Here is a 27,348-nt window from a genome sequence, read left to right as displayed (position 1 = left end):
TATGACACATTTTTCTAGATGACTGAAGCCATTAGATTATCTCACAGGATCACTTCTAATTTCTTACATGGTGAACAAAACTGTTCTTAATTAAATATTTCATGTTTATAAATTCCACAGAGGGCATTTATAATTCTGAATAGTTCCAATGTCTTGTGCTTTCAGGTATTGTGAGAAGTCTTATGTAATAAGCGCATATATGGAAAAATACAGGTTTTAAAACATCTAGAGCACAACTTTGTTAGCTACATTCATATCTGACTTTATTTGTCCTTGGTCAGAATTAAAATCACCAGTTTTAACACTCTCCCATTAACATTGGGAGAAAATGACCCATTCAAATATTTGCTTTATGGAAGAAGTTTTTTATTAAGATTTTATTTATTTATTTGACAGGGAGAGAGATAGCGAGAGAGGGAACACAAGCAGAGGGAGTGGAAGAGGGAGAAGCAGGCTTCCCACTGAGCAGGGAGCCCGATGCGGGGCTCGATCCCAGGACCCTGGGATCATGACCTGAGCCGAAGGCAGACGCTTAACAACTGAGCCACCCAGGCACCCCTATGGAAGCAGTTTTAATATCACATTTGACTGACTTGCAGAGCCCTAAATAGATACAATGATTAAAATGCTGAACTACATATATTTCATGGAGAAATATCTGACACCAAACTTGTGCATCTTAATATATATATATATATTTGTGTATATATAAACATATGTATATAAATAATTGAATGAAAAATGAAAAGAAAATTAAAATTATGATTGACACATTTGGAAAAAGAAAACAACCTCACACTTGAATTAAAAGTCCTCAGAAGCTAGTGTATATATATATAGATAGATATAGATATTTAAAATTTATATGTAAAATGAGTTTATCTTGATGCAGGATTCAGGAAGACAAGCAAGAAATATGTAAAATCTTCAGTGAAGCAAGCTTTTACTGAATTCTTTCAGATGGGGGCTTTTTAAAATGAAGCTCATGCATCCAGCCTAAATCATTAGGTGCCCACACTTTGCCTCTCTGCCCTCATGCCCTGCGAGAGCTCAGCCTGCCTCCTCACACCCTCATTGGAGATGTGTCCTTGGGAGTATTTAGCTAAATCCTCAGAGACGGCATCCTGATCTTCATTTACCACCCCAGATGGACTCTGCTATGTCTCTAGAATGAAATGAAAACCTCCATGCAGCTCTGCATTGGAAAACTCACCATATTCTCTCACTTGGTTCTGCACCCCAACCACACACCCTACCCTGATTAACCAGCACTTTTCACTAAAGCTCTCCTCTTTTCCTCCATTCCCTCTGATGCATTTCTGCACCCTCTGCTGGCTTCTGCTCAGACTTTACTCATAGTCCATGACGCTTGTTGAGGCTCCTTCATGGACCCTGAGGCCCATTCCTGACAGCTTTGCCCAAGGACCTCCCTGAGCACTGCCTGCCTCCAGATTGCTCTCCCATACCCACCATTCCTCATGGCTCTTCTGATCACACCATAGGCACTTGGGGTTCTTCCCTCAATGGTTCCAGCCCCCACTGCTTCCTCTACCACTTGTTAGGAAAATACTGGCAGAGTATTTTCTGCTGAAGTTATCCTAACAGTTAGTTGGTTGGCGTCCCATTTTCTCTGGCTACTCATGTAGATCTTTCAGTTTTCCTAGGTCTGGCTCTCTTGATAGACTGTTCAAATCACTTCCATTCCTCTTGTGGATTTACTTTCTCATAATATTTTCCATCTGTGGATGTTCTGAAGCCTTCAATTGTCCCAGTTAATGTAACTAGACTAAGATAACAACCCTAACCAACACAACAAAACCTAGGTGCTGCCATCCATTGGCCATTTCTACGGACTGGTCGGTTAGTCTTTTGACTGACCAAGTGGGAGTCATGACTTCAGGTCCTCATCATGCAGCGGGTGTGGGGTTACTTAGTCCTCCCTATTTTCGATTCTAAGCCCTTCCGTTTTTTCGGACCTGTCTTCACCTCAGCACTGGGTCACTGCAGCAGTGAGCTCCCTGCCCTCCCAGCTCTGGCCCTTCTCCAGACTCCAGCCTGCTTTGCTCCAGCTGTCATGTTCCTGAACCCAAGCGTGTTTATAGCACACACTCACCAAGGATCCATTAGTGGTACTGTGCCTGACTCAGACTTCGTATTAAACTAGTCAGGATGGTTTTCAGGGTGTTTCCTACCACTTTCAATATGTGCCTTTCTCCCACTCCTCCTGTTTCTCCCCTTCCTCCTTCTCTTTCTCCTTCTCCTCCTTCATCTTCGTCTACGTCTTCTTCCAAAATGTAAAACTTATGCGGCTTTATTTTAGAATACAATTGCTAGAGGTTGTCATGGCAGGATTGAACTGAAAAATGAAATTTATTATAACAATGACATTCAGTAATCATGAAGTCAACATATTATGATTATATAGCTAATATTTGTTTATTCACAGTAATAGTACACATTTCTACAGAGTTTTTTCCAGTTTTATTGAGGTATATTTGACAAAAAATTCTATAGTTTTCAGATATAAAACATGATGTTTTGATATATGTAAACATTGTGATTACCATAATCAAGCTGAGTGACATGTTTATCACCTCATATAGTTACCTTTTCTTTTAAATTAAGTTAATTGAGTTACCTTAATTATGAGAGTAAATAAGATCTACCCTTTTGGCAAATTTCAAGTGTACAATACAGTATCATTACCATAGTCAAAATGCTATACATTGGATCTCCAGAATGATTCATCTTGCATAACAAAAATTTGTTCCCTTTGACCAATATTGTCATGTGCCTTTCTTCTCTTCAGACTTTTCCTTTCTTGTTCTTTTTTTTTTAAGATTTTATTTATTTATTTGACAGAGAGAGACACAGTGAGAGAAGGAACACAAGCAGGGGGAGTGGGAGAGGGAGAAGCGAGCTTCCCGCTGAGCAGGGAGCCCGATGCAGGGCTCGATCCCAGGATCCTGGGATCATGACCCAAGCTAAAGGCAGACACTTAATGACTGAGCCACCCAGGCACCCCTAATTTTCTGTTTTTAAAACAACAACAACAAAATGACTTTTTGTCCAACTCTATAAAATAAAATGAAGAAAAACTCTGTTTACATTTCTTCCACTTAATTTTCTTCTATTATTATCATAAACGTTAAACACCTACAAGAGAAACATAATACATTTCTGTTAAATAACTGGTTGAAGACAAAATAGAAATTATTTCTTTTTTTCATAAAAATAGGCTCAGTGGGTTTGACTTAAAGGTAGTAAATATATTTAAATTATATTATTCACAAACTCAAGTTTATTAATAATATGAAATAGTAAAGTTACTATCTAAATAGTAAATCAGTAAGAATAGAATAGAACCTAAAATACAATTTTATAGAAGCTTTAAAAAAATATCTTCTTACTGCAGGATATGATCAGACATGGATATATGCACAACAATTGAAAAATACGCAACTGTTGGCCTCTTGTTCTCTTAAAAATCTATATACACCTAAGAAATAAGATTTTTATAAGTATAAACAAAATCAAATGTATCGCTTTCATGTGAAAATTGTGCCTGTTTTTGCACAATATTATGTTCTCAGTTTAAAATTCTGTAAGCATACATGGATTTCATTTTTTTTTTAATTCTTTGCCACTTTATTTCTGGCTAAGGAGGCACCAATATAATTTACATCAGTAAGAAAAATGGCAGTCTATAAACCTTAAATAATTAGTTTGCAAGCAAGACAATTATTTCTTATGCCCTCCTTGAATATAATGTAGTTACATATGTGTACAACTCAGATTTCTTAAAGGCAGAATATTGGTTTACCATCAAAGAGATCTATATTCTAAACATGTTCTATTGCTAAAAATTTAGAGTAAGTGGCTTCAGAAAAAAGTAATGGTTTTTCAGAAAAGGTTAATAAACAATGTAAGAACCAAACTGTATTTTACATACAGACTTTTTTTCCCGAATCATATAATATCAGAGGCACTTTCTTTTATTTAGGTAAAAGAGTGGACTTTTCCACAATTTACTGACCCCAAATTTTTTCACTGCAGTGAGGCCCTACTGATTCCTACTCCCTTATGCATTCGCCTCTAGCCACTTAATATCAATGGTACTTTTTGTCATTCCAATTTACATGAAAGGAAACTCATTCAGAAAGATTTAATACCACATCAAATATCTTAGAAATTTCAAGGCCAGTTAATGAACTCAGAGCATTTGACTCCAAAGCCGGTGCTTTTAACCAGTTGGCAGTACTGCCCACAGAAATTTCTTAGCTTCTAAGATTCACAAGTTGCCAGATTGAACATATTAATTTATCTGATGGAAGACTGGGTCAATCAGAACTTACTATGCCCTGTTACGGAAATGCAAAGAAAGCCCAGCGGTAAACTTTGGCAGCATGGATCCGTATGGGGGAGTATTAGTCTGGTCAGCAAATGTTTCAGGTAATTTCATCTTGATGACTTAAACAGTGAGTTAACTTTACTCTTCTAGTTCTGATCATATGGTCATAATACAACATTTTGAGTATTATCTGTATACTTGCCTACTGAGAGAAACAGCAGTAGACACAGAATCTTCTGGTACTTCTGAAGACAGCTGTATTTGTCATCTGTTAATAAGTCTGCATTTTGAGTTTAAACATCAAGGTCATAAGATAGTGAATGTGAATTTAATATTGAGTAATGGATACCCTCTAGGAGTGATAATAAAGTCAGTTTTCTGAACTTGCAAGGCTCAATGAAGCCTATACCTTAGACTAAGGTAAATTCATGATGGATTTCATTTTTTTTATTGAAAGAAGAGTTTCTGTCTTCATTCCTAATGTTTGAAAACAATAACCTTGCTCAGACATGGAAGAAATTCACATTGCAGCCAAGGGGTTCCTGCTTTCTTAAATACAGGAGGATATTCCTCTTTCTCAGATCCCGAGAACTTGGACCGGGGTAATGGTACCAGATCACAGCTCACAACATTGTTCCTCTTCTCTCAAAGTCCAGCTCTCTAGCTGAACAGAAGATTCAAAGAGAGGGTTCCTCACCCAGCTGCCCACTTCTGTGAACAGGGGGATATAGTAGGGGATCCCATTTTGCAGTTCTTCCAAGGAGATTTGAAAAACACAGGAGGTGTTTGATAGCCTTCCCTGTCCTAAACCCAAGCAGCCCTGGAAACAGTTCAGAACTTTCCTTTGCATCATGGTTTCTCCAATGTTCCCATTTCCTTTTAAATTCAAAATATCACTTACGACCTAATCACTTTCTCCATGGGGCTGAGGAAACCTATTCAACAGATTCACTTGATGAAAATTAACTGATAACACTAATCTCTGCAGCTTTCTTCTTGTCCATGATGCTCTTTGTCTATGTGTCCACAGTCTTGAAACATTCTGAAACTTGTCTTTATCCTACAAAGTTAATTATTTCTTGTAGCATTGTCCAAAAGCTTTTTACAAAGTACCTCACTGTGAAGCAAATAAAGTGTTGTGCAAGCATTAGGGTTTTTGTTTGTTTGTTTTTCCTTGTTGTTTGTTTCAGCAATAGAGGCAAAACCTTCTGTGAGGTCAACAACTGACAGGTATCATCTGTACAGATGCTAACACCATTTCTCCAAGATCTTTTGTTTCTGGGCAGGAAAACAAATCATTAAATACATCTTAGTCTTTGCCTTTTTAAAGCACCTATTTATAGCAGAACATTTATTTTTCTTAAATTTTACCACCATTTTTATTTGTTAGTAGATCTTTTGACTGCTAACTTGATGGAGAAACTATTTCATAGAAGACTTTCTTGGTATCAGGGACTCGTCATCAATGTGTTGACTGATGGTGCTGTGGAGAGTAGAGCCATTCCAGAGCCTCATATTGCATCTGATCTTGGAATTCTCACTATTTACTCACTATAATTGTTCATGCCTTGTTACTAAGGTTTTACCAACTGTTTGACTTTGCCTTTTCTGGTCAATAAATTCTGCTACTAAATGACTTGCTTCCCGAGCCTTTTCACCAATGTGACTTTTTGCTTCTCAGCAAAAGCTTTACTCTATATAAGATTCCAGTAGCTGTTTAAAATAATCAGCACATTACACATTGAGTGGCTGTGATTTGCAGTTAAGTGTCTTCAGTTTTGCCAAAACCAGTGCTTCATTTGTAAGTCGTTTTCCACTTGCAATGCACAGTGAATGAGTGAATGGGACAACTCCAATTCCCCATGTAAAACCCATGACAAGTGGCTTTCATTGTAAAGACAAAATTCCTTTTGTGTTTCATGTGATGTTAGTGCAGTGAAATGATTCAAAAGATTGTAATTCTTTATCACTAACCTTATCAGAATTGTCTATACACCTAGAAAATTTCTCTTTACTTCACAGCTCATCTTTAGAAATTGCCACTTTGGTCCATCAGATATGTGCGCATGAAATCAGTAGTAATAAATTATAAAACTACAGGGTGTCACACATAACTAAATGAACAGGTAGGGAAAATATAAAAACTTCACAGTAACATTTACCTGTCAATCCGAACACTTTACCCTTTACAATATATACAGCAACATCAGTGTTTGATGAGGCCAGTTGGGTGATGGTGCGTAAAAATTTCTTCTTCACAATGAAATTTTTGTTTTAATAATTTATTGCAAAGTGGATTTTATTTACCTTTATGAGCCACTCAGCAACTTGTTAAGGGAAGTTTGGGGAGATAATTCAGAAAGAAAGGGGACACCGTCAATATGGCTCTCTATTTATTAGCAGCCTTCCAGCCTCATGTCAGAAATCAAGAGTAGATTTGAGCAAATGAAGACAGTCTTACTCTGCACTAATCTGGGGTACCTCCACTACAGAATCACTAATGGATCTCTCATTCAGTGTTCATCACCCTGAGCATTAGCATCATGAGGTAGGTAAAGTTCAAAACAGCAGTCTCTCACAAAACCACCTCCTGTGGTTGCCAATTAAGGGAAACCCAGGTATTGAACAGTTCCAAGCAAGATATGCTAGTAATTCAAATGAATTAAGTGAGAGTCAAAAGGAAGATATAGATTTGAGAGTTACTTAGGAGGTGAAACTAATAGGATGCTGCAGGTGGGAGTAAGGGGGAGAGATCATTTATTTAAACCTTTCTTTGAGTGCACCGAAATGACGTTGTAAAAAAAAAAATTAGATACTATGAAATATATTTATGCTGTAGCGGAAGTATTAGGTTTCTCCTGGCATCCCCTGGCTCAGAACTACCATTTTGGCAACCACAAAACAGAGCTCCTGCTCTTCTGCCTGTAACTGGGATTTCCCAGCCACTGATTCCAGAATTCATCAGTCTTTTGCTTTTGAATCTACTGGGCTCCTTAACAACAAATAAAGCCCCTCATTCATAACTGAACAATGGCATAAATATGGAAGTTTAGGGGAAGATATTGGCTTGCTTACTGGAGTTGAAATTTCTTGAGGCATTTCCCATTAAAACTAAGGAGTATGTTTTTCCGAGAGAAACAAGTGTGCAATACAGAAAGCACAGTCTGGAATACTGTTGGTTCTAGTATGCACCCAGTAAGTTGTCTGTGAATTACAATGCCCTGTGAGGACTTGTCCGGGAACCCAACCATCGCTGAGTGTTGCTTCTATGGAAAAATTAATTCCAACTTTTTGGAGGCGAATTTATAGTCACATATTGAATTGAAAACCATTAAAATCTGAGACTATCTGTACCTTAATCAGAAAACAAGATTATCTAATAAGCACTTTCTAAATTTTTATTTAAATTCAATTAACACATAATGTGTTATTGGTTTCAGAGGTAGAGGTCAGTGATTCATCAGTCTTATATAACACCCAGTGCTCATTACGTCATGTGCCCTCCTTTGGTGTCCATCCCCCAGTGACCCCATCCCCCTCCCCTCCTCCACTCCAGCAACCCTCAGTTGGTTTCCTGTGCTTAAAAGTCTCTCATGGTTTGTCTCCCTCTCTGATTTTGTCTTGTTTTATTTTTTTCCTCTCTTCCCCTATGATCTTCTGTTTGTTTCTTAAATTCCACACATTGGCAAGATCATATGATGATTGTCTTTCTCTGACTGGCTTATGTCGATTAGCATAACACCCTTTAATTCCATCCATGTCATTGCAAGTGGCAAGATTTCATTTTTTTTTTGATGGCTGAGTAGTATTCTAGTGTGTGTGTGTGTGTGTGTGTGTGTGTGTGTGTGTGTGTGTGTGTCACATCTTTATCCATTCATCTGTCAATGGACTTCTGGCTCTTCTGGCTCTTTCCATAGTTTGGCTGTTGTGGACATTACTGCTATAAACATTGGGGTGCAGGTGCCCCTTCAAATCACTACATTTGTATCTTTGGGGTAAATACCCAGTGGTGCAATAGCTGGGTCGTAGGGTAGCTCTATTTTCAACTTTTTGAGGCACCTCCATACTGTTTTCCAGAGTGGCTGCACCAGCTTGCATTCCCACCAACAGTGTAGGAAGGTTCCCCTTTCTCCACATCCCCGCCAACATCTGTCCTTTCCTGACTTGTGAATTTTAGCTATTCTGACTGGTGTGAGGTGGTATCTCATTTTGGTTTTGATTTGTATTTCCCTACAAGTGATGTTGAGCATTTTTTCATGTGTCTGTTGGTCATTTGGATGTCTTCTTTGCAGAAATGTCTGTTCACGTCTTCTGTCCATTTCTTGATTGGATTATTTGTTATTTGGGTGTTGAGTTTGATAAGTTCTTCATAGATTTTTAGATACTAACCCTTTATCTGATATGTCATTTGCAAATATCTTCTCCCATTCTGTCGGTTGTCTTTTGGTTTTGTCTACTGTTTCCTTTGCTGTGCAAAAGATTTTTATCTTGATGAACTCCCAATAGTTCACTTTTGCCCTTGCTTCCCTTGCCTTTGGCAATGTTTCCAGGAAGAAGTTGCTGCAGCTGAGGTCGAAGAGGTTGCTGCCTGTGTTCTCCTCTAGGATTTTGATGGACTCCTGTCTCACACTTAGGTCTTTCAACACTGTTGGGTCTATTTTTTTGTGTGGTGCAAGGAAATGGTCCAGTTTCATTCTTCTGCATATGGCTGTCCAATTTTCCCAACACCATTTTTTGAAGAGACTGTCTTTTATCCACTGGACATTCCTTCCTGCTTTGTCGAAGATTAGTTGACCATAGAGTTGAGAGTCCATTGTTGGGCTCTCTATTCTGTTCCATTGATCAGAATGGAATAGAATGGAGAAAATTTGTCTCAAAAACAGAATGTGTCTGTTTTTGTGCCAGTACCATACTGTCTTGATGATGACAGCTTTGTAATAGAGCTTGAAGTCCAGGATTGTGATGCTACCAGCTTTTAACAAGCAAAATTTTTAATCCAAATATATAAGATGTCTAGTTTTCTTTTCTAGGAGTGTGCTTTTCTGGTTTTATCCATCTCCTCTTTAGTTTTTTGGAAGAGTTTCAAACAGATTGATGTTAATTCTTCTTTAAATGTTTGGTAAAATTCACCAGTGAAGCTATATGGTCCTGGTCTTTTCTTTGTTGGGAGATTTTAGATTATTGATTCAGTCTCCTTATTAACATCAGTCTGTTAAGATTTTCAATTTCTTCCTGATTCAGTCTTGTAAGTTGTAGGATTCTATGTATTTTTCCATTTCTTCTGGGTTGTCCAGCTTGTTACTGTATAACTGTTCATACTAACCTCTTATGATCCTTCATATTTATGTAGTATCAGTTGTAATTTCTCCTCTTTCATTTGTAATTTTGTTCATTTGGGTCCTTTTTCTTTCTTTTTTTTTTTCCTTTGTTAGTCTAGCTAAGCGTCAATTTAGTTTATCTTTTCAAAGAACCAACTCCTAGTTTGGTTAATCTTTTCTATTGTTTTTCTGTTCTCTATTTAATTTACCTCTGCTCTTTAAATATTTTTTATTATTTCCTTCCTCTGCTAACTTTGGGCTCAGTTTGTTCTCATGGGAGTTGCCTTATATGTAACTCCCCTCCTTTCTCTTCTGACTTTGACAATGTACTTATAATGTGTCTTGGGGTAACCTTATTCAGATTCAATCTATTTGGGGTCTGTTGAGCCTCATGGATCTAGATGTCCATTTGTCTCCTCAGGTTCAGGAACCTTTTGGGCATTATTGCTCTAAATATACTTTCTGGCCCATTCTCTTTATTTTCTCCTGGAATTTCCATGTGAATTTTTTTTCTTTTTACTGTGACCCATAATTTCCATAGGCTTTCTTCACTCTTTTTTTTTTCTTTTTTTTCCCTCTGATTGGGTAATTTCCAATGTCCTATCTTTCAAATTTCTGATTGTTTCTTCTATCTCGTTGTCTACTTCGAAACTATTGAATTATTTAGTTCAATTATTGTACATTTCAACTCTAGGAGTTTTTGTTATTTGTTTGTTGGTTTTGTTTTGATGATTGGTAGTTTCTTGTCAAGCTTCTTGTTTTGTTCATTAAGAAAATATGGGACATTTCATGGATGTGCATGTTATCCTGTTTAAGGGCCATGCTAGTCTTCTCTTGACTCTTCCAATTTTAGTAAATATGCTGCTAAAGCATGCACCAAATGATAAAAATACAACATAGTGTGCTTATAAATTAAGTATGTGTGTGTGTGTGTGTGTGTGTGTGTGTGTGTGTGTGTGCTTTCTATCACTATATATAACTCTCCATTGTTGGGGCATTTAAGTGGCTCAGACACTTAACCAGTGTCCGATTCCTGGTTTCAGCTCAGGTCATGATCTCATGGGTCATGAGATTGAGTCCTGTGTAGGACTCCACACTCAGCAGGGAGTCTTCTTGAAGAATCTCTTCCTCTGCCCCTACTCCCACTCATGAGTGCACACACACACTCTCTCTCTCAAACAAATAAATAAAACTTTCAATAAAAAATAACTCTGCAGGGGTGCCTGGGTGGCTCAGATGATTAAGCATCTCCCTTCGGGTCTGGGATAGCATCTGATCTCCAGGCCCTGGGATAGAGCCCTGTGTAGGGCTCCCAGCTCAGCGGGGAGTATGCTTCTCCCTCTCCCTCTGCCTCTCCCCCAGATTGCGCTCTCTCTGTCTCTCTCTCTCTCTCTCAAATGAATAAATACAATTTTTAAAAAAATAACTCTCCATTGTTGAATAAGTTTTTTTAATTAAGGAATGCAGCTATGTAGTCTGTTCTGCCAGAATGATTTAAATATTATGTTGTTAAATGTGAGGCTAATCCATTTTGATTTATAAATTCATGAGGATATTTTTTTCTGATAAAAATAGCTATTTATGTTTCACGGATTTTTCTTTGTAAAAGGATTATTAAATACCAGGAAAAAATATGTACTTTTACTAAATAGATATAGAATACTAAGGACAAAGGGCACTTGAAAATCCTTAAGACCAGCTTTCTCACTGGCATAGTGGAGTAGGCTCTGACACTTGGCGTCAGCTCAGGTAATGAGAGAGAACCCTGGGTTGGGCTGCACACTGAGCACAAAGTCTGCTTAAGACTCTCTCTGTCCCTCGCCACTGCTGCCCACTCTCTCTCTCTCTCTCAAATAAATAAATCTTTAAAATATTTAAAAATACATAAATATTAACATATATGTACATATACATACATGCAATATTTTATCTGCTACCATGTGCTAGGAATGGGGCCATTCACTATAGCCTATTATAAGTAACAAGTGAGAGATAATTTACTAGGGTTTGTTAAAAGTTAAGGTCTTAGGCAAAGATCATTTTCACAGAATACTATATTTTGAAATTAACTTATTTATTTATTTATTTTAATATTTTATTTATTTGACAGAGAGAGAGAGCGAGCTCAGGAACACAAGCAGGGGGAGTGGGAGAGGGAGAAGCAGGCTTTCCGTGGAGCAAGGAGCCCGATGTGTGGCTCGATCCCAGGACCCTGGGATCATGACCTGAGCCGAAGGCAGACGCTTAACACTGAGCCACCCAGGTGCCCCTATTTATTTATTTATTGAAATTAACTTTATACTACCTTGATAAATTTCTCTGAGAGAGGAAAAGGAAAAATAAGGAAGAATTAAGGTGACATATGAGAGGAGAGAAGTCAGATATTTTAAATACTTTCAGATTACATATAAAGTGATACTGATTCACAAAGATATCCATATTTATATTTTACTAACTAGGACATCTTGGACTAGTACATTTCTGGGCACTCTCTTCTTGAAATTGTTTCTTTCTCTTTAGGAAAAAAAACTATTTTAAAAGTTGGTTATATTACCTATGTCCAACCCTTCCCTGTCTTTCTTGAGCCCAGTCTAGTTAAGCTCCTGCCCTTTTCACCATACTGCTCCAAACTAACTCTAGGCAGGTCCACAGTCTATGGCCATGTAGTCAGATTTGCTGATCCATACTCAGTTGTACACCTTGACCTGTCCATAGCACTTGACACAGCTGATCACGTCTTCCTCTCTCAACACTGCCTTCATTGCCGACTTGGACACCATTTGATGGTTCTCATCCTGGTTACTCTTGCCTCCTCAGTGCCTTTACTGATGCCACTTAGTGTCCCTCACCCTTGAATATTGGATATCTCAAGATCTGCTCTTTTCCCCATTGATATTCACTCTGTCTTGTAGCTTGAAATCCTATAGTCTATAGGTTGACCTTTTCCAAAAATTTCTTTAGTCAGATTTCTCCTCTGAACTCCACATGCATACATCTAATTGTCTACTTGACATCTCCATTTACATGTTCAGTAGGCATTTCAAACATAACGTCCAAAACAGACCTATATTTTCTCTCCAAAACCTGTTCCTAACATCTTCTTGGTAATTTGTCTTTCAGCTCCTTAAGCTAAAACACTTTATAGTTATTTCTAACTCTACTCTATCTCTCATACTCAACATCTATCTATCTATATCTATATATCTATATAGATATACTCTCTATATATACTCTACTCATCATAGGCAGTATCCAACCTTCCACCACCTCTCCTATTAATCACAATAGAGGTCTCAGCAACCATCATGTCTTGCCTGAATTATTGCAATTCTCTCCTAACTGATTTTCTTACTTTTGTTTTTGCCCTTGTTCAGTTTATTATCAACACAGAAACTGGAGTGATTCTTTTTATTTTTATTTTTTTAAAGATTTTTATTTATTTATCTGTCAGAGAGAGAGAGAGAGGCAGGCAGAGGGAGAAGCAGACTCCCTGCTGAGCAGAGAGCCCGAGGCAAGGCTCAATCCCAGGACCCTGAGATCATGACCTGAGCTGAAGGCAGACACTTAACTGACTGAGCCACCCAGGTGCCCCTGGAGTGATTCTTTTTAAATTCTGTACATCACTCTTTCACTCAAAACCTTCCAGTAACTTGTCATCTGTCTCAGTAAAAAATCAAAAGTCCTAATGATGTTCTTCAAGGCTCTGTGTAAACCTCCCCCATCACTCCTTGATCTCATGCCCTGCTGCTCCCACTCCACACTGCCCCAGCTCATCAGTGTCCTTGTAGTTTCTCAAACATGTCAAGCACACTCTCTGTCTCAGTCCTTTTGCCTTCTTTGTCTGAAATGATCTCCTCTCAGATATGTGCAGGCTTACTTGCCATGTGCTGTAGATCTGTGTTCAGCCTTGTCTGGGAGCAAACACCTTCCTTTCTTCTATACCCATTACCCCAGATTGGTGTTTCTCCACGTTACTGCCACCATGGGACATGCAAACAGTCATTGATTTGTGTGTTGCTTCTGACACTGCACTAGAAGACAAGTAAGGGCAGGGGCTGTGTCTGTTTCATTCACTATTTTATAGCCAATCCTGGAACTTTGTTTGGAACATAGCAGATGCTCAAAAGTATTTGTGGAATGAAATCAGAATGGAATACTTACCTTCAGAGTTGTGAGCGAAAAAATAATGCTAAAGAACTAAAGTGACTGACAAACTTAACATAATGTCTTCCAGTTCCATCCATGTTGCTGCAAACGGAAGGATTTCCTTCTCTTTTGAGGCTGAATAATATTTTGTTGTATGGATAGACTGTGTCATCTTTAGTAAATGAGTCATTCATCTGCCCATGCACCTTTAGTTTGTTTCCATATTTTGGCTGTTGTAAATAATGCATGATTCCTCCTAAATGAGGCATCTAAAATATTCAAAGGTATAGAAGTAGACAATTTGATGATGATTATCATGGGCTGGGGGAGGACAACATGGACAATTCTTGTTCAATGGGTATAAAATTATGGATATACAAGATGAGTATGTTTCAGAGATTTGCTGTACACCATAGTTCCTGTAGTTAACAATAAAATATTGGGCACTTAAAAATTTATTAAGAGGATAGATCTCATGTTAAGTGTTTTTCCTGCAAAGAAGGGGGGGTGGGCACAAGGATACTTTTGGAAGTGATGGAAATGCTTATTACTTTGATTGCGGTGATAGTAACATGAGAGTATGTCTATGACCAAACTCGTTGAATTGTATGCATTAATTATGTGCAGATTTTTGTGCCAATTATATCTCAATAAAGCTGAAGAAAAAAGAAAAATAAATAATACTAAAGAACTTAGACAGTACCTGACAAATATTAGTTGATCAATAAGGGCTAAGTATGGATGTTAAGGTCAGTCAGAACCCTTAGGACTGAAATGCTTCATACTAATATAACTCTAAAGGAGTTTCTATAGGGAATAAAAAAGTCTGGTTGATTTTCTTAAAAGGATATGGGGCAAAGTAAAATAAATAATACGCATGCACAGATACAGAAGTAGATGATTAGGAACAAATTTCAACTTTAAAAAATGATGTTAAGCTGTGTCTAAAAAATAAGACCTTTTGTTTTTAAGGAGATTCAGTGTATAGCACCAGTGTGAGGCAAAATCTCCAGGTATTTATAACAAAAACTGTTAGTACCTAATTTAATTAACTCCCTCTGCTGTGTTGTCAAATGAGAGAGTTGCTTTGTATGTAAGTTAAATCAGGAGATGTTCGTTAAAATTCAGAGTTTAATAACTCTGAAACATTGGGTGAAGGCATTTTTCTTAAGAGTAAGCCATCATTGTGCCACCTGCAATTCAGCTTAATTTCCAAGTGGGAGACCTCTGTCTGCAGTAAACAAGTTTACAAATAACTCAAACCAGGGAAAAGTCCACTTAGAAGAAAGCACTGTGCTATACACAACAGGAATCACCAGAGTACAGCACTATTTTGTTTCATATATGTATATAAGGAAGATTTAGAAGATGGGTTCTCAGTCTAGGAACAAGGTATGTAGAACAGAAGAGTTACCATATGAGCGTGACGTGATTGTGGCTGATTTAAAGGAAATCATTTTCTAACGGTTTGATTAGGGAAAATTGTCCATTGGATTCTCAAGGTAGCTTGACACGACTTGAGTTTTCCATCATGTTCTATAGGTATTTTCTTTCCCTTTTCTTTTGTAATAAAGGGCCAGGGACTCTTATTTTCAGAATGTTATATATCCTTTTTTTCTTTATTTTTTAAAATTTTTATTATTATGTTCAATTAGCCAACATAAAGTACATCATTAGTTTTTGATGTAGTGTTCAACGACTCATTAGTTGTGCATAACACCCAGTGCTCATCACAACTCATACCCTCCTTAATATTCATCACCCGGTTACACCACCCCTCCACCCCACTCCCTTCTATAACCCTCAGTTTGTCTCCCGGAGTCCAGAGTCTCTCATGGTTTATCTCCTTCTCTGATTTCTTCCCATTCAGTTCTCCCTGCCTTCCCCTGTGGCCCTCCGAACTATTCCTTATGTTCCACATATGAGTGAAACCATATGATAATTGTCTTTCTCTGCTTCACTTATTTCACTTAGCATAATCCTCTCCAGTTCCATCCATGATGATGCAAATGGTGGGTATTCATCCTTTCTGATGGCTGAGCAATATTCCATTGTACACATGAACCACATCTTCTTTATCCATTCATCTGCTGAAGGGCATCTCTGCTCCTTCCACAGTTTGGCCATTGTGGACTTTCACAATCCCATATTTTATTTGGTTTATAAGTGTGTGAAAAGATCACCCAATGGTGAGGGACAGTGAAAGGAGCAGTTTTGAGGATTTGGGGTAAGGTAGAGCTGTTTGAATTCAATCTGTGACCAAGTTACATGACCTCAGAGCCATACTTTCCCTGGCATGTATAAGGTGAGAATCTTCACAGGTGCCATTCATAGAGTGTTTATGTGTGGCCCTCTTGCTGTAACCTCTGCACTGCTTTCAGCACTAGAAATAGAGATTTGGACACACACAAATATCCACTGTCATCAAAACTTCTAACCCAGTGGGTGAAGACATAAACCTGCAAACAAATAACATACACGTTTTGTCAACAAGATAAAACCAAGGATAAAGCAAAGGCTGAAGGGAAGGAGCGGTGTTGTTTCATCTGTGCTAGTCATGGAGGTCTTCTGGGAGAAAGAGTGGAAGGTTTAATGAACAAGGGGTGGCCTGGTGGGGATCACTGCAGGTGGAGACATCAGCAAGTGCCAAAGCCCTAACCAGAGGAGGTGGGCGTTGGAGGGAGAGACACATTGTTATCTACAGGTGGAGGGTGACAGGTTGGGGTAGGATTGTCTGAGAAGTCTCTCAGTGATGGCGGAATGGACAGCTGCCTTTCAGGCTACATGGGTTTGGATTTTATCCTAATTGCAAGGAGAAACTACTGCAGCATTTCTGGAAGGAGTGTACTTTGATTAGTTTGGAACCTTAAGGAAATTTCTGTGGCTACTGTGTGCAGAACCATTTGTGGGTGAGGCAAGAATGGAAGTCATTTTAGCATTCCTGGTGAGAGACTACCCATTCCCAGTGCTGGGGGAGAGGTGTGGAGGCTGTGGAGAGCGTGGACAGAGAGCTAGCAGGACTGCTGATGAACCGGGTACAGGCGTGATGGATTGTTGCAGGCTCTGCTGCGTTGCTAGAGGGGATGAGGCCAGGCTGACTGCCTAGGATAGAGCTATGTACCTTCGCTGGGTGATGGAGACCAGAGGTGATGTGAGTGCATGTGCCATCCCAGGTGGGCTGTTACATTGGGTTCCAGTTGGCGGTTACCATGTGGGAATGGTACATAAGCTCTACTCAACCCATCTCCTAATATTTCAAGGGAAGTTGTAAATCTAGAATTTCATGTGTAATCCTCATTTCCAAGGATTGGTTCAGAAACTTGAAACACTCTGCTTTTTAAACTCTGCAGGTAGGATGGAGCCAGATGGACACGAGTTTTGCATCCTAAGCATAAAAAGTGCTTAGCACAGTGTCTCATGAACTTTTCTCTAACAAGGATATGATAAATGTCAGACTACATCATTACCCTTGGTAAATAAACAGCTTTAATGAAAGAAATACTCATTATTCTATATTCAGGAAAATTAAAAGGAACATCAATGATGAAATATGGGAGAGGAAGATGTTGAATTAATTAAAAAGTGTTTATTGATTCTACGCTATCCAACCAAGTTTGTGCCAAGTGCTAATGGACGAAACATCTTCAACTGGTTAAGTGTTCCTGATTTCTTGCCCTACAATATCCAGCTACCACGAGTAGTTAAAAATGTTCTGATTCTTGATAATGTGTGAGGTGATACATGATTGTGCAAACATAAAGTGTTGTAAATCAACCTGAATGTGTGTGAAAAAAAGATGCTCCATAATGTCATGAAAGTAAATGCAACGCCCATCATTATGTCATTGTAACAGCAAAGTCATCTAAAACAAACATGTAAACATTAGTGGGTTTTTTTGTCTACACATTTATGAACCATTGTCTTAAATTCCTGAGGAAGTCATTTTAAATATTTTTTTCCTACATTGCAATTGGCTAATATATTATGCATGGTCAGTTTCTGGAATGCAGTGGGTGCTGTATGTGGTATTATTGCCTGATACCTTACGTTGTATAAAACAAACACCCCAAACAAAATATCACAGAGCTGTGATAGGAACATAAGCCATATAAGAAAGGAAGAATTCAACTCATTGTTCCCTAATGCTGCATGGGAAGGCTCTCAATAAATCCTGAGTCCTGCCAAGTCAGATTTCGTTTTCTCAACCTGGATTTCTCCTCTGAAATACAGAAGACAGACAATGTCCGGGTGCCTGTTTCCAACCCCCCTCCATGGACGGCACAGAGCTGGTAACATTCCAGCTGCTGAAGAGGACAGTTGATCCGTAAGATACAGGGGCACCTTGGGGCATCAGGGCTTGTCTCCCACGTAACCCATAACCCGGGAAGAGGACATGCTCTAAGGGTAAACATTTTTTTTTTTTTTGCATTCCTCAGTGACTACATTTCTGACCACTGCCACTAGATGGTAGTGACAGTTCACACTTCCATATTACAGCTATTATCCATACTAGGTGTTATGAAAATTATAAACACCATTTATTGGGTTTCTACTATGAGCCAAAACCATGCCTCATGTTGACAACTATCCCATAGGGGAAATAAGGTAAGCCCCAGTCGTCAAAGCAGAGACTTTGCTCAGTGTCCCACAGCACACAGGTGGCCTTGTCTTCTGTCTCCATGCACATTCTTCCGGTTCCATTTGGCAGACCCCTGAGTGATGGAATTCCAAAACCTCCCTTTTGTGTTTAGGTGAAGTAGGGCCAGAAGCTGCCCTTTCAAGTATGTTGTAAAGAAATGGGATTAAATCAATACAGGTGCACATCATATCCACAAACTGATGAACTCACCTCATGTAGAATTCATATTGATGCTTCCACACGTGAGAAGTGAAGCTGCCATTGCCTGTGTGCATAACCCTGCAGTCTCAGCTTCTCCTGGCCAGAGGCTGGTGCACGGTAACGACCACAGTCACATGTAACACTCACTGGATGTTTCCTACATGCCAGAGTTCACGTACCCGTAACTTCAGTTAATCCTCATAGGAATCCTACAGGCATGAACTCCAAGAATTCCCTTTGACACGTAGGAACGGTAAGAAGTAGATAGACTCAGTAACTTTTCCAGGATCTCCGACACATTGTAAGAAAGGGTTTTGGGATTCAGATCTATGCTGACTTTTACACACGGGACACCAGCCGTGAGTTCTCATTCTTGTTAGCTGGATCAAGATCATGACCAGCCACAGAGAAGGGTGATGATGTCCTTCTACCAGCGCATACTTGCTCTGTAGCCAAACACACATAATTGTTCTCATGCAGGAATGTGCGTTACAATTAGAATCTTGGGCTTTGTAGCAAGACAGGTTTGGGTTCAAATCCTAGTGGCAGTTACTTTCTGCTTCTGATCACCAGGGTTCCCCGCACCTCTCTGTAATTCCAAGAAAGATGTCAATAATGAGTCCACCTTACAATGCAGTTGTAAAAATTACAAATAGCATGCAAATCCCCTTGCATAGCACAAGGCACATACTAGGTGCTCACAGTGGTATTTTAATTACTATTATCTTATGAATTTTACATTGGAAAAAGCAATCGAGTAGAATAATTCCTGGAATGAGTACTACATTTGTTTGGAATACTTGTTCAAGCCCTTTGTGTTAGAAACTGAAACTCTTGTGTACAGGACTTCTGGAAAAATTGTAGCAAAGGGAGAGAAACTGGTCTGCCTTCAAGGAATAAAGAATATTTTATTGGCCCTGTAAAGAGGGCTTAGAGTAGAGGGGAGTAGGTGGGGAGGTAGTGAGGAGGTACAGGTGTCCTCCCAAATGTCCTTAAAATCTTCAGGAAAGTTACACTGTGCTTGTTGAAGGAATTTGCTTTGTAAAAACCTGTGAAGAGAAGAACTTCTCACCCAGATTAACATGGGGCCAGCGTTCATTGTCCCTGCGGTGCAACACATTATCACACACTTGGCAGCCTACAGCTCCACCCTCCTCAACCCACACTTTCTCTAGGTCCGAAGGCTGGCGCGGTGAGGCTGGGTTCTCTGCTCAGGTTCTCAGAAGTCTGAAATGAAGATGTTGGCCAAGCTAGAATCCCCTCTGGAGTTTAGTGGCCTTTTGGGGACTAATTCAGATTGTTTGCAAAATTCAGTTCCTTGCAGTTGTAGGACTGCAACCCTCAGTCACGTTCTTGTTGGCTGTTGTCTGCGGGTCCTCTCGGCTACATGAGGACAACTTCAGGCCAAGCCAAGGGACCATCTCATACGATGGCAGCAAGTTCTTCACGGCAGGAGAATGCTTCTCCAGGTGACGACAGTGGAGTCACATGTATTGTAGGGTAATGAAGGGAGCAACTATCCCATATAACGTGACCTGATCAAGGGAGAGATTGCCCCATGACGCCCACAGACCTTGACCACACTGACCTGAGGAGATTACCCAGGGTGGGTACGCAGGGAATTCTGCCTACAACAGGGTCAAAGACCGCATCCACTGAGAGAAAAACGTTTGCAGAGAACTCAAACTTGGGGGAAGCACTGAGTGAGCATTCTTTGCTGGTAGTGCTGGTCCTCTGCTGAGGCCTGAATACAGTCAACAAAGAGAGAGTAGTTATTGTAAATACAGGCCATCAGAGAGGAGAAGAACCCAAAAAGTTATTTGGGGTTCCTTAAGTTAGGTGAATTGAAGAAATCACACATAAAAAAAAAAAAGAAGGAAAGTGTATATAATAGAAAAGTGTTAAGATTCACTATGAATTCATTCTTTAATTAGTTATGTAGTTAAAGGTAAGGGGATGACTGCCCAAGCCTGTTGTATCATCTGTAAAACCTTCCTTTCAGGGCTGTATAAATGAGTTTTATCTGTCTTTCTCTGTCATCTATCTATCTGTCATCTATCTCTCTGTCTATTATCTATCTCGATCATGTATCTAATCATCTATCTCTCTATCATCTGTCTATTATCTACCTATCATCTATCTATCATCTATGTATCATCTATCATCTATCCATCATTCTTGTATATTGCTGCCGTATAGTAAATACTAAATTCAAAACAGGAATTAGACTTCCCCCTGGAATATTTAATTATATAACTCTGCCTTTAGACAAGTTACAGGCTGACTGTAGCTACCCTGCTTCCCCTACCCCTACGCAGCCCCATTTTAAGGAGTGCTCATCCTCTATAGCTCTGTTTTCTTTTGAAAATTTAGTTTGAAAACATCTGTTTTATACTTCACCCAACAACAGCAAACTACACTTTTTTTTTCTGATGTGTACATGGAAGCTTCTCCAGGATAAACCATGTGTTAGGCCAGAAAACAGAATTCTTAAAGAATTTTAAATGTTTGAAATCATGCAAAGGATCTTTTCCAATCACAATGAAATGAAACTAGAAATCAATAGCAGAACAAAAACATGACTTTTTGTGAAATTTAATATGTGAAATTTAACATCAGCTTTCAAAGAACCACTGAGTCAAAAAGAAACAGAAAGGATAGTAGAAACTAACTTGAGACAGCTGAAAATGAGAGCCTGACACACAAAAGCTTATGGGAAACTGCAAAAGTGGAGCTGAGAGGGAGATTCATAGCCGCGAACAATCGCTTTAAGAGGATCTCGAATCAACAACCTAACTTTATGTCATAAGGAACTAGGAAAAAAGAACCAACTAAATCCAAAGCTAAGGGAAGGAACTGATTAATACAGAGTAGAGCTAAGATAAATAAAATAGAGGAGAGAAAATCAACATAACCAAGAGTTGTTTCTTCCAACCCAGATCAACAAAATTGACATTTAGTGAGATGGGACTATAAAAATGTTCATTTTGGAATGGAACATTCAAAATGCATGATTGTGCCCCATTCTTCTTATTCTCATTGATAAAAAGTCCTAACAAAAAGAACAACAACAAAGAAAGAGATAAGGCACATCATTATTAGGTGTGCAAATAGATATTGTGCATGCACTTGTGAACACCATTTCTGTGAGTAGGGAGGCACTGGTCATTCACAGTGTACCCTGCTCTCCCGTTGCATACAACCAATTTACTGCCCATGGACTCAGACAGTGACGGACGACAGGGATGGGAAATTCAAGGCAAGCGTCGCTTGGAAGATAAAGAAACACAGATGCACTGTGCAGGATTAATTTCAGTTTTGTGTGGACGAGACATCAACAACAATATTCTGCAAGATGTATTTATAAATATAAATGGGTTCATGAACTCTTCTGAGGAGTTAGTATACTTTCCCCAAATCGAGCTCTGTGCTTTTGACAACTCATGAACGAAGAGTCAGAAAGATGTTTGTTCTTGCCCTGGTTGTGCTATTATATCACGAGGTCTTGGAAAATACAGTTAAATTATCTGAGCCTAAAAGTCCCCATATGTAAAATGTAAGTCTGGATCGCCTAACCCTTTTCTTCCCCTAAACCAACTCTGTGATTGTGTCTTCTGAGAACCCTTGCTAGGTTCTTCATTTAGTGTTCTCTCCCCCCTTCAATATGAAGATGCAATTTCACTTTAAGAGTGAACTATTCTTTCTTGTATTAATTTGGTACAATTAGTGGGATGGTCTTTCAAGTGAAGTCACACAAAACTTGAAAACTGCTTATTTTGCATTCTTATAGTTAGTGCCAGAAACTATGATGAAGAAAAAAAAACCTGCATGGAAATATGAGCTAGTGACACTTTGCATTTTAGTAGCACAATTTTAGATTTTGGTAGTCTGATTCAGATGAGAAAAATCTGAATCAAAATATATGTCTCACTGCAGTTACATTATTTAATTTTTTTAAAGATTTTATTTATTTATCTTTTTTTTAAGATTTTATTTATTTATTTGAGAGAGAGAGAATGAGAGATAGAGAGCACGAGAGGGAAGAGGGTCAGAGGGAGAAGCAGACTCCCCGCCGAGCAGGGAGCCCGACGTGGGACTCGATCCCGGGACTCCAGGATCATGACCTGAGCCGAAGGCAGTCGCTTAACCAACCAAGCCACCCGGGCGCCCTTATTTATTTATCAGAGAGAGAGAGTACAAGTGAGAGAGCGAGCACAAGCAGGGGGAGCGGCATGCAGAGGAAGAAGCAAGCTCCCCACTGAGCAAGGAGCCCGATGTAGGATTCGATCCATGGACCCTGGGATCATGACCCGAGCCGAAGGCGGACATTTAACTGACTGAGGCACCCAGGCATCCCTACATTATTTAATATTTTAATGAAATTGATAAGTCTGGTTTTTAAAGAAGTCAGTACATTCTATTGAAAGTATCTAGTTTATAGCTTTTATTAAAGTGAGCATTGTTCAAAAGTTTTATCAGGAATGATAATATTTGGGGAATGTGAAGACATGTCAGTATGACTATACATTAATTATCATACTTTTCCCTGACACAAAATTATCTAAGGCTTATATTATTTATCAAAATTTTATAGATAAATGCAAATGAAATACACATTTATAGTGCATAAATAGTATTAAAACTTTATTTAGTCACATTCTTACATTTAAATAGAAAACTATTTTCAGAAATGGTTCTATCCAGGTATTTTCTCTCCATCAACTTTCATTTTGGGGGAAAGAAATAGTCTAAATAATTTTACATCAACTATTTCAGCTTCTCAAATTTCCTAACCACATGGATCTTTATTTTCTCAAGTGCAATTACTCTGCCCTAGAAAAAATTGAACCTATCAATTCATACAAATTTTATTTTGAAATACAAATATTATGTTTTGTACAGTTTACTGAGCCATCACTCTCTGAGGAATTTTATGGGAATGGAATGGATACTGTAAGGAAGAGAGTCCCTTAGGGAATGTTTGTTCAACAAGCTTTGAAGGCCAGAGAAAGTGTCATAGAAACAGGTACATAGTACTCCTCTGTCCCCTGAGCTCCAACACCCACTGCTCGTAAGACACTTGATGGTCTCCTGTTATTTTCCCCCTTTCATCTTGTGAAAGTGGGGAGAGGAGAAGCATTTTGTCACTCAGCTTTAGCAAAACAACTCAATAATATGTGAAAACCTGGTAATTTAAAATGCATTTATATCACTTTTCACAAGAGATAGTTCAGATATCAGCACTTAATTTGAACATTTGTGCAACAAATCAGATTTTAATTCCACTGGAGGACTTAGCCATGTGGAAGAATTCTATATCAATATCTTTTATAAAAGGAAGAATCATTTTCTGTTATTCGTAACTGTCCTCCAAATCAGCAGTCCCCAAACAAGGATGATTTTGCCACTCAGGGGATGTGTGGCAGGGTCTGGGGACATTTTGGGGTTGTCACAGACCGGGGGAGAAGTGGTACTGGAAACCAGGAGGTCAAACCTTCAGAGGCTGGCATGTGCTGGATGCTGGTTGCTGCAGTGCACAGGACGGCCCAGAACGTCAATGGTGCTCACTTGGAGGAACCCCATCGTAGGTCTAGTCTATATATCAAGTGTAGTCAGATAGGACACCGTGTAACTTTTATTTTGAAGCAACTATAAATTTAACAGGAAGTTGAAAAAAGTACAGGAAGATCCGGTGTACCCATTACCTAGATCACACAATAATAATGACTCCCATGCCCTTCGTAGGATATTAGAACGAGCCAACTGGCTGTAGTATCATCTACTGATCTCACCAGTTTTTACATGCACTCGTGTGTGTGTGTGTGTGTGTGTGTGTGTGTGTTTCTATGCAGTCTTTCCACATTCATTTCACTGCCACCACACTCAACCACAAAGGCCTCCTGCATGAGTCCCCTGTGCACCTGCACCACCCCACACTGGCTGTAACCCTCAGCAACCTATAATCCATTTCCATCTCTGTAATTGTGACATTTCAAGAATGTTCTATAAATGAAATCATACCCTATGTAGCCTTTTGAGATTGGCTTTCTGAAAGGGCATGATTACCTTTAAAAATAAGAAACAAGTATTATGACAGACACTTCACCTGAATTTCCCCATTAAAATTTCACAACATCTCCATGTATCAATTAGGAACTGTGTTTGGTTCTGAGTAATGAAAACCAGAAAATAGTGGCTTACAAAACTAAAGCTTTAGTTTTTGTTTTTCAAGTGATGAAAAATGTGGAGATAGACATTCCAGGGGTGATAAGTTGTCTTCACATTGGACCCAGGTTCTTTCCAGCATTTTCTCTGCTCCCCTAAGAGTGTGGCTCTCAGCCAGTCCTACACAAAATGGATGTCATCATAGCCATGTCCTTCCTCGGGAGGAAGAAGGGGCAATAGGACAGGAGAGGATACAGTCTTACCCTTGTAGAGGGCTTTTGGAGAAGCCTCAACCAACCTCCACTGACATGTCTTTGGAAAAGATTTTCTCATCTGACTACTCCCAGCTGAGAGAAATACCAGGGAATGTACTTTTTAGCACATTTGCACTTCAAAGAAAACTGGGGATTGGGTAATTTAGAAAGCAAGAGATAACAGATGTTATTGTGTAGATAACTAGAGGTGTTTGCCACACACTGTATGAAATACATTTTATAGGTAAAGATACTGAGTTTTAGAAAAGTTGAGTGACACGAAGTTGATACAGTTAATAAGGGGTCATTTGGCTTTGAAATGAGCTCCAAATAGTTTCCAAACCCTTACTTTCAGTTATTCTGCCGCACAGCTTCCCATAATGCCTGGTGGGTTCCCCACTGAAGTGTGGGTGGGATCCGCTGGTAACAACTGAAGAATAAGGGACCTATATCAGTTGGGGTTCCCCAGAAAAATGTAACCAATAGGGTGTGTGTGTGTGTGTGTGTGTGTGTGTGTGTGTAAAGAAATTTACTAGGAGGGATTGGCTCATGTAATTATGGAAGATGAGAAGTCCCACTATCTGCCCTGTGTAAACTGGAGATATAGGTGCACCAATGGTCCCAGTCCAAGGTCAGGAGAAGACCAACACCCATCTCAAGCAGTCAGGCAGAGAAAGAACTCTCCCTTTCTCTGCCTTTTGTTCAATTCAAGCATTCAATAGATTGGATGATGCCCACCCACATTGAGGGGGGCAATTTTCTTTTCTCAGTCTGCTGGGACTTTCTTCTCAGTCTATTGGTAACACCCTTACAGATGCCTAGAAATAATGTTCAACCAGATATCTGGGCATCCTGTGGACCAGTCAAGTTGAAACATAAAATTACCCAGCACAGGACTAACCTACTGGGACCAGTAGAACAATCTTGTTGGAGGTTTTTTTTTGGGGGGGGTGCGGCAGGGATGTGGGGCGGAGTGTTTCATTCTCATAAAAGAGAACAGAATGCCAGAGGCAAGTGTACATTGATCTTCAGGATCAGCCTAGATGAGGTCAAATATATAGACCGATAACTCACTACTCAGGACAAGAATCATTTGCCTTCTTTGCTCTCCTCTATTTCCTTTTTGGTGAAGGTGGCCTAGACCTACTAGGTGCTCCAAAAATACTTCCTGACTAGTGGATAATGTCTAGTGTCCTTTGTTGCAGAAGATCACTGATTCTGCTTATGTCAGGGCAAAAGATATAAAATATTGATAGCAAGGGCAGTTTTGGAGAATTAAATATGATTACCTATAGAATAACATATTTGCCTTAGAAAGAACACAAGATAGTGGTTCATTGGTTGCACTCTGGGGCCATTACTATTCATAGAGGTTTTAGTTTGAGTGTTTTATGCCTGACACTCGGTCCAGAGAGCAAATTCTACAGAGTAACCAGTCTGTAGTAATATATTTGCTTTATTTAAACTGTGCAGAAATGTTAGCCACTTATAATCTAAAATATACTTACATTGGAGAGGGCTTTATTTCTCTTGACTCACACAAAAGGGATTTGGAGTGTCCATTTACACGAAAATTATACTTTACACAATTTCCCTATTTGAAGAATATGCTTTCTATATTTGCTTTCTCTGCGATAACCTTATATTTTAAGCCAATTTCTACTCTATAGAGAATTTAGGAAGAGAAAACTATTTTTATGATTGATTGGGAAGTGTCAGAAATACTACACATAACTGCTGTCTGTAAATAAAAGTTAAATAACAACATATTGCTTTCAATTTCTAAAATGAGAATATATGCTTTTGTTGTTGTTTGTTTGTTTTAACCTGAATTGACAACTCAGCATCTTGACAACTATTCCAGCTCCTTGAAGCTCCATGTACCTAGGTTACTAATTGCTTGATTTGGGTTAAGTTGTTTAAGCCTCACATCTATAGAGAGGGGCTGATTCCACCAGCATTAAAGTACTTGTAAAGTTGAAAATAACGTATGTGAAATGACTGGTGAGCGCTATGTGCCTGATACGTTCTACTCTGTGGAAACCAAGTTGATGACACTTTCTCAGGAAGGTTCTGGTAACCTGGGGCACTATTGATTTAATTCCTGTGCTAACTTAGTGGTCACAGCTGAGTATCACTATTACAATTCTTGCAATGCATTGTTCCCACTCATTTCCTCTAAAAGGGCTTTCCCATATATAGATGTTAAAATCTCAATGCATCATAGGATGCTGAGTAAATAGAGCAGCATTTAATTCCATTGATTGCTGTCAA

General features: G+C 39.0%; 1 protein-coding gene and 1 non-coding gene across 2 annotated transcripts in view; one reads left to right on the top strand and one right to left on the bottom strand.

The window, feature by feature from the left end:
* CSMD1 (CUB and Sushi multiple domains 1) overlaps window positions 1-27,348 on the top strand; it is a 2,052,675-nt gene that overhangs the window by 1,496,020 nt on the left and 529,307 nt on the right. The gene's annotated exons all lie outside the window — the stretch shown is intronic.
* On the bottom strand, window positions 10,441-10,542 carry LOC112834872 (U6 spliceosomal RNA). Its single transcript, XR_003211051.1, has one exon. It is a non-coding gene; the product is annotated as a U6 spliceosomal RNA (small nuclear RNA).

Source organism: Callorhinus ursinus, unplaced genomic scaffold (genome assembly GCF_003265705.2).
Source record: "Callorhinus ursinus isolate GAN/ISIS: 27379988/994484 unplaced genomic scaffold, GSC_fseal_2.0 scaffold17, whole genome shotgun sequence".
NCBI lineage: Eukaryota > Metazoa > Chordata > Mammalia > Carnivora > Otariidae > Callorhinus > Callorhinus ursinus.
The sequence above is the reverse complement of the archived record's forward strand: the minus strand, read 5'-3'. Positions and strand labels throughout refer to the sequence as shown.